The sequence below is a fragment of the Penaeus monodon genome, chromosome 7, assembly GCF_015228065.2.
Source record: "Penaeus monodon isolate SGIC_2016 chromosome 7, NSTDA_Pmon_1, whole genome shotgun sequence".
NCBI lineage: Eukaryota > Metazoa > Arthropoda > Malacostraca > Decapoda > Penaeidae > Penaeus > Penaeus monodon.
The window spans coordinates 45230781-45238280 of NC_051392.1; the positions used below are offsets into that span (position 1 = coordinate 45230781).

The 7500-nt window shown below is 41.5% G+C and overlaps 1 protein-coding gene across 1 annotated transcript in view; it reads left to right on the plus strand.

Moving 5' to 3' along the window:
- The window catches only part of LOC119575381 (thyrotroph embryonic factor-like), a gene marked incomplete in the record, with an annotated part of 83472 nt that overhangs the window by 1086 nt on the left and 74886 nt on the right, over positions 1–7500 (plus strand).

Consider the following 7500-nt stretch of genomic DNA (forward strand, 5'->3'; position numbering starts at 1 on the left):
TTTATGTGAAACTCAAGGTTGAGGGAGTAAGAACCATTCTTTACAGATCCTTGTATCCCTTCAACGTACATTTAATTTTGTTCATCGCTTGAAGACAAAAACCCACTTCAAAATTTTGGATGGAAAGTTTTTGGTTGTATACAGATAGAAGGTTAATTGACACATTTGTAATATTGAATTGTAATTAGGAATATTCTTAATCAATTGTTTGTTATTGTGCCTGCTTACAGCAAGTTTGCATAATCATATTTTAAGCCAGAGTGAATGTAACCTGGGTCAGGTAACCAAGCTAGAGACAAAAATTCTTAAAATTACATTGATATGATACTAAATAATTTTCACTAGCAAATAAACTTTATCAGTAGAATATTATTGTATAGATGTGTGATGTCTATATTATGTGCATTCAAAGGTGTTCTCAGACAGTTGCCAAAAAATGTGTCTAAATGTTTTGCTGGTAAAAAGCATCTTTAACATAAGCATCTGTATGTTCACTTTAATGCAGTACAACCTCCTAATTGTAGTGCATTATCGGGAACATATCAGTGCATATGTGCACATTTTATTACCACAGTTTTAAACAATTAGTCAGATTGCCATAGGATGCACGTGGCCTCATTTAATGTTTGTAAATCAGTAAGTGTTTGGCAATTTCTTGCCTGTCTGACTAATGTAACATTATACAGTAAGTTATATTTGTGTTGCCAGAACAGAAATGCTTATATGACACCTGCAGTAGTAATCAAAGCATTTTCTTCACTTTCTTGTGATTATGTTGGTATTAGTGAAAACGGCTGTGGTCATTAATGAAGAACCTCAAAATTTGGGAAATGTTTAGAAAACAGCCACAGTGGCTTTCAAAATGGAACAGTTCTCAGAATTTCGCTAAATATTCTTCAACTAATTCCATTGGAAACTAGAGGAGAAGAAATGACTACAAATCAGTTTCCAATACGATAGTAGTGCATTGTCAAGAAATCACCAGGGTCTCTATGTCATCGGCGCTTCGGCAAAGGCCCCACCAGTTAGCTTGAGGCCGTAACATAAGCGCGCTGTCTTTTTAATATTTATCCAATCTTAAGTCCATCCGGATAGAGGCGTAGTGTCAGATGATCATCACGACCTCCACGTATGTTTTGGTTAGTTAGAACTTAGTAAACAAATCGCCAGGAAGTTCTAATATACCAAAATGTACTTATGAGTAAAATGGTAGAGGTACCTAGGATTTGCCAAAGTGCCGACGGGAGTGTAAGCCGCCGAGCGGCGGGTCCTGGCGACGCTCCTGTCGGCGACAGAGAATTATATACCTAAGTTTATTTTATGTCACAGCGTAAATCCTTTTCTTTGTAGATAGGATTCATTCAGATTATGAGTCTTCAAGTATTGAGCTTGCCAACGCATGGATGCTCACAATGAGAAACACACGGCTAGGAAGTCATACAGGGTTTCCTCGAAATAGCGGCGCGTAGGGCCAATTTTAGCCGGCGTGGGGGTTGACGATGCAGCGGGGATTGGAGTCCACAACTCGAATTCTTTTTATTTAAATTCACATGTCCTAGTAAATTTTGGGCAGGGAGGGAAGAGAGGGAGGGAGATGTGCCTATCGCCAGGGGGTTTAACCCTCTCAATTGATTGACAGGTGACACTTTTTGGAACTGCTTATTAATAAATCATGTGTTTTTTTTATTCATGATTTGGTGGTCTACTTACTGACCGATGAGATTGTAATGAGAAAAGGTGAACCAGAATAGCAAATAATGCTGGACAGAAGGTAGAAATGAGAAAGAGCGAGAACAAAGAGAGGAGAGAAAGAGCAAGAGAGACATCAACATTGAACCTGAATATGAGAACGAACATAAACATGAGATTGAACGTATAAAAGAAAATGAGAAGGAGGGAGAGAAAGAATGAGAGTGAGAAAGGCGGAGGTGGTGAGGGATCTTGGCTGGGTCAACTTTAAAGCACCGCGGCTAGTAGGTACGGGGGTGGGGGTGGAGGGAGGGAGGGAGAGGGTCAGCTGAGAGGCCAGGAAGGGGTGCGCATCCGTTGTCATGTTCCTCAGTGACCTTGCATGGCGCATGGTCCTCGAGCTCCGGGACCAAACTAACTGGAATTGAAAGGTGGAGAAATTAGATAAAATAGGGGAAAAGAAACACTTGTTTTGGGTGTGTATTTATTGCAGTCACCGCCAGGCTTTAATTTTTTATGTTAATAAGGTCCTTTGTGTAAACTTCATTTTGTTTTATCATCATCATCATTATTATTATTGTTGTTGTTGTTGTAGTTGATCAAGTAGTAGTGCAATTGCTGCTGCTGCTAGTATTATAGCTGTAGACATATAATCGTCAACACCACCGCCTCACCATCACCACCACCACCACCACCACCACCATCATCACCACTACTACCGCCATCACCACCACTACCACCATCACCACCCCTACCACCATCACCACCCCTATCACCACCACTACCACCATCACCACCACTACCACCACCATCACCACCACCATCACCACCACTACCACCATCACCACCACTACCACCATCACCACCACTACCACCATCACCACCACTACCACCATCACCACCACTACCACCATCACCATCACCACCACTACCACCATCACCACCACTACCACCATCAACACCACTACCACCATCAACACCACTACCACCATCACCACCACTACCACCATCATCACCACTACCACCACCACTACCATCGTCATCGTCATCGTCATCATCATCATCATCATCATCATCATCATCATCATCATCATCATCATCATCCATTTCAGCGTACGGAAGGTTATGGTATTTGATGTTAGAGTCACTAGGTCTGGTCTTCAAGTCTGTAGTAATGTCGTAGTCTCCCCTGAAATGTAGTTATATCATAGTATCCCCTGGAAAACGCTGAGTTATGTAACGCCTGGCGATCTGTTGATTGTCACCCTTCAGTGATTTTCATCAGTGTTTGTGCCACTTGTGTCTCAGGATGCCCGACGAGGAAACCAGAAGCGACGCTGCTACCTTTAGCAAAACCAGAGATGACATTACATCTATCAACGCATTCCGAGCACTGACTTTCTGCAGTCCATGTGGTTCACCATCCTCGAGTGTTGTTTTAAAGCGCACCGCATTAGCAAAAGTGTCATCAAGTTTAGTCATGTAACATCTCTCCTTCCTCCAGGTGTTTGGGCTCAAGTTTCAGATGTCATTTCGATTGCTACGGATGAGCCATATGAAGTGCTGACGACTGCATTGCTATCGAGTCTGGAATCTTCCATTACTACCAGACTTCAAGAGCTCAGCAAGGAAGAGCTAGGCTACGAAAAACCTGATTTGTTACGTCGAATGAAGAAGTTCCTTGGTGACAAGCATGGTAGTTTTGACAGTATTATCTTGCTACAGCTTTTCTTCCAGCCCTTGCCTTCACATATTCAACAGGGATTATTCACAGTAAAAAGGCAAGCTCACCATCGATGAATTCGCTAAATTAGCAGATGAGTTTATGGCTTCGCTCCCTACTTCTCGTTCTGTGGCTGAAGTAGCTTTCACATCTAAAACAGAGCAGTTGGCAGAACTTGTTGCAAAACTCACCATTCAGGTTAATGCTCTCCTAAATCAAGCACAACTTCTGTCTCGTCGCATCCCTACCAACAATAAGCCACGCTACAAGAAGTCGGTCCAGAGGAAGAGATGACATATTCTTCTATCACAACAAATTTATAGAAGCAGCAAAGAAGTGTCTTCAGCCCTGCAGCTTCAATAAACATTTTAAACAGCAAAGGCTAGCATTAGAGACACATTATGTTCGCCACAACTCTTCCATTTTTCATGTGTGAGGCCCATTATCTAACATCAAATTCCTAGTCGACACTAGCATTTTGTCTTAAACGGCAAGTCGCAAATCACTCCCTCTGATCAGAAATTGTATAGCCCATTAGTAATATATATACATATCATTATATCATATACATATAATATAATATATATAATATATTCTATAATATATACAATATATACATTATACAAATATATATATATACATATATATATATATATATATATATATATATATATAATTATATATATATAGTATATTATTGTATATGTATATATATGTGTATATAGGTATATATATATGTATATAGGTATATATATATGTATATGTATATATATATATATTTATATATATATATATATATATATATATATATATATATATATATATATATATATATGGCTGAATATAAACGGAGAACTCTTACACTCAATCTCAACTTCAGTGCACATTTCAGTGAAGTTTGTGTGTAGCAGCTGTGTCTCAAGCCATACTTGGTGCCGATTTTATGAGAAACTTAAACCTCCTAGTTAACATTAAAAATCGGAGACTCCTTGACACTACTTCCACGAAGTCTACATGGCAATATTTGCAGATCTCCACAATCGATGCCAACAACCCATTTCCATCACTGCTGAAGTCCTTTCCTTCACTTACTCAGCCATACTCAGCAACCCTTCCTATACTCATTACATCGAAACAACTGGTCGACCTACAATGCTAAGTCACGTCGATTACCTCCAGAATGGTATCGCTTAGTAAAAGAAGTGTCCAAGTCCTTACTATGTTTGTGAATTATCCCTGCCAGCTCCAGCAACTGATCATCTGCACTGCATGTCGTTTCTAAGAACTACGACCCTGTGGTGACTACCGAGCTCTCAGTGCTCAGACACTGATGGATCGCTACCCAATTCCCAACATTCAAGAATTTACTTCACATTTTTCTGAGTGTGCCATCTTCTCTTAAATTAGTCTGGTTAAAGCATCCTACCAAACACCAGTCAGCCCTTAAGACATCCGAAAACAGCCATTATCACTCCATTTGGCTTGTGTGAATATGTCCGGAGAGTTTCGTCTGTTGAATTTCTTAGCCACAGTTTCTGTAGCAGGTGTCACTCCATTTCCTGTCAAGTGAGAGGCCATTCAACAGATTCCTAAGCCAACTACACAGCACCAGCCCAAGGAGTTCCTAGGGATGATTAACTGTTACAACAGATTCATTCCGAATTCTTCTCTACTTCTTCAACCTCTCTATTCCATAATCAGACTATGCAAGAGAGGCCAGTCAGTTGCTTTTGTCTGGACTCCTGAAGCTGATACTGCCTGCAATGCTGTTAAGCAAGCCCTCAGTGCAGTAACTGCACTCAGTTTTCCCAGTCAAGATGCCCCAACGTCCATCACTACTGATCCTGGCACTGGAGCTGATTTGCAATATGTGGAAGGTGGATGGAAGCCTTTAGTCTTTTTCTCGGAGAAACTAATTAACGCTGAACGGAACTATAGCACATTTGATCGAGAACTTTTAGCCGATTATAAAGCGATCAAATTGTTTCGGCATTTAGTAGAAGGCAAGAAGTTCCACATCTTACCTACCACAAGACACTACTATCTTTCACACCAACAAGTCTACCTACACTCCTCGACAACTTCCTCATATTGACCACAGTTCACTACAGACATCCGGTACTTCAAAGGCCAAGATAATACTTCCAACTGATGTCTGTCTTGCAATTTCTCTGCTGTCACTTCTTCCTTCATCGATTATGTAGCAGTTGCTGCAGCCGAAACCAATGAGCTACAACAACTGAAAGATAATCCTGCATTTCAACTGAAGAAAATTCAAGTTCTTGGAACAAATGTAGACCTGTATGCTGATGTTTCTAAAGACACCATTCGACCATATCTACCTTAGAAATATCAACCATCTGTGATGCACGCACCCCACCCTGGTGTGTGCATCACAGCATCTTCTGACCTTTAGATTCATCTGGACTTGTGTCAACAATAATGTAAGAAACTGGACACGTTAAGTGTCAAACTTGCAAGGTAACTTGCCGTACAGTTTCTTCTATGCCCTTCAAATTGGTTACCTCAAGATTCGACCATGTTCATGTTGATCTCGTTGGTCCCCTGTCCTACTTCAATGGGTACAGGTACATCTTCACCCTTGTCGACAGATTTACTAGGTGGCCGGAGGCAATTACTCTTGCTAACATTCATGCTGATACTACAGCACGAGCCTTTATTGCTGGTTGGGTATCAAGATTTAGAGTGCCAACCAATTTAACATCAGACAGGGAAAGTCAGTTTGAGTTGCAACTTTGGAGCAAACTTATGACTTAGAATTCAGCGTTCTTGCATTTCGAGTTATCATCCTTAGGCAAACGATCTCGTCAGCTGATTGCTTTGTCAGCTGAAATCACATCGCTCATCAACATAAGGACTTGACTACTTCTCCCTCTTGTGCTTTTAGGCACCAGGAGCTCACTCAAATCAGACCTTGGCTCCTCTTCTGCTGAGCTTGTATATGGAACATCAGTCCGGCTACCTAGTGAATTACTCTGCAGTTCCATTGGCACCTTTACCAACCCTACTCAGGATTATGCAGCCAAGCTCAGGGATGTGATGTCCAAGCTTCGACCTGTTCAGCCACGGTAGCTGTCTTCAAGCAAGTCTTTCGTAAGCCAGGATCTCCTTGACTGTACCCATGTGTTCGTCCGAGTAGATTCCATCCGACGTATATGAAGTTCTTAGGCGCACAAGGAAGACTGTTACCATCAACCGCATTGGGACTTTGGCGCAATCGATCGTGTTAAACCAGCTTACTTGCTAAGGTGTACCTAACTACTTCGCAAACGATGTCCATGTATGTTGAACCAAAGAAATCTGTATCGTCCCTTCTTCCTCGTCACTAGGTGGGGGATAATATATTAATATCGTAGTCTCCCCTGAAATATAGTTATATCATAGTCTCCCCTGAAAATCGCCTAGTCCCTCTGAGGTCACCAATTTGTTGTCTTGTTCATCACTAGTTATGATAGAGACGTGGCTAAACGTCTATCTCGGTTGACGGCGGTATAAGTCTCTTAAAGCCGCCATTTAGTCAGTTAAGGCCGTGCTGATTTCAGAGTAGCCAAACTGTATGTACAGCCATGATAAGTGCGTTTAGGACTAATCACCGGAAGACAGACACTAGAACGGAATTGATATTTAAACCTTAATATTATACAAATATCCTCACTAGTCTTGTCTTCCGCTGACTATAAGTCTTAACGAACTAATCACGGTTGTCATTGTACATTGCGACCTTCAGATCCTGCCACGGTTTCTCTCTCGCAAATTTCTTTCTTTTTTCTAACCTTCTCCCTCTCACCTACACACTCCCCTTCTCCCTCTCCTTGTCCCATTCCCCTTCCCTTTCCTTCTCTCGCTTCCTTTCCCTTTCCCTCTCCCTTTCCTTCTCCAACTCCCTCTCCCTTTCTTTCTCCCTTTCCCTTTCCATTATCCTTTTACTTCTTCCTTTTCCTTTTATTTCACTTTTACTTTCACTTTCCTTCTCCCTATCCTCTCCCTCTCCCTCACCAGCAAAACTAAACCCAGTTTGTCTGCCGCAGGTGAATGTACCCAAGATACGTAGCCGCACCCCAGATAGC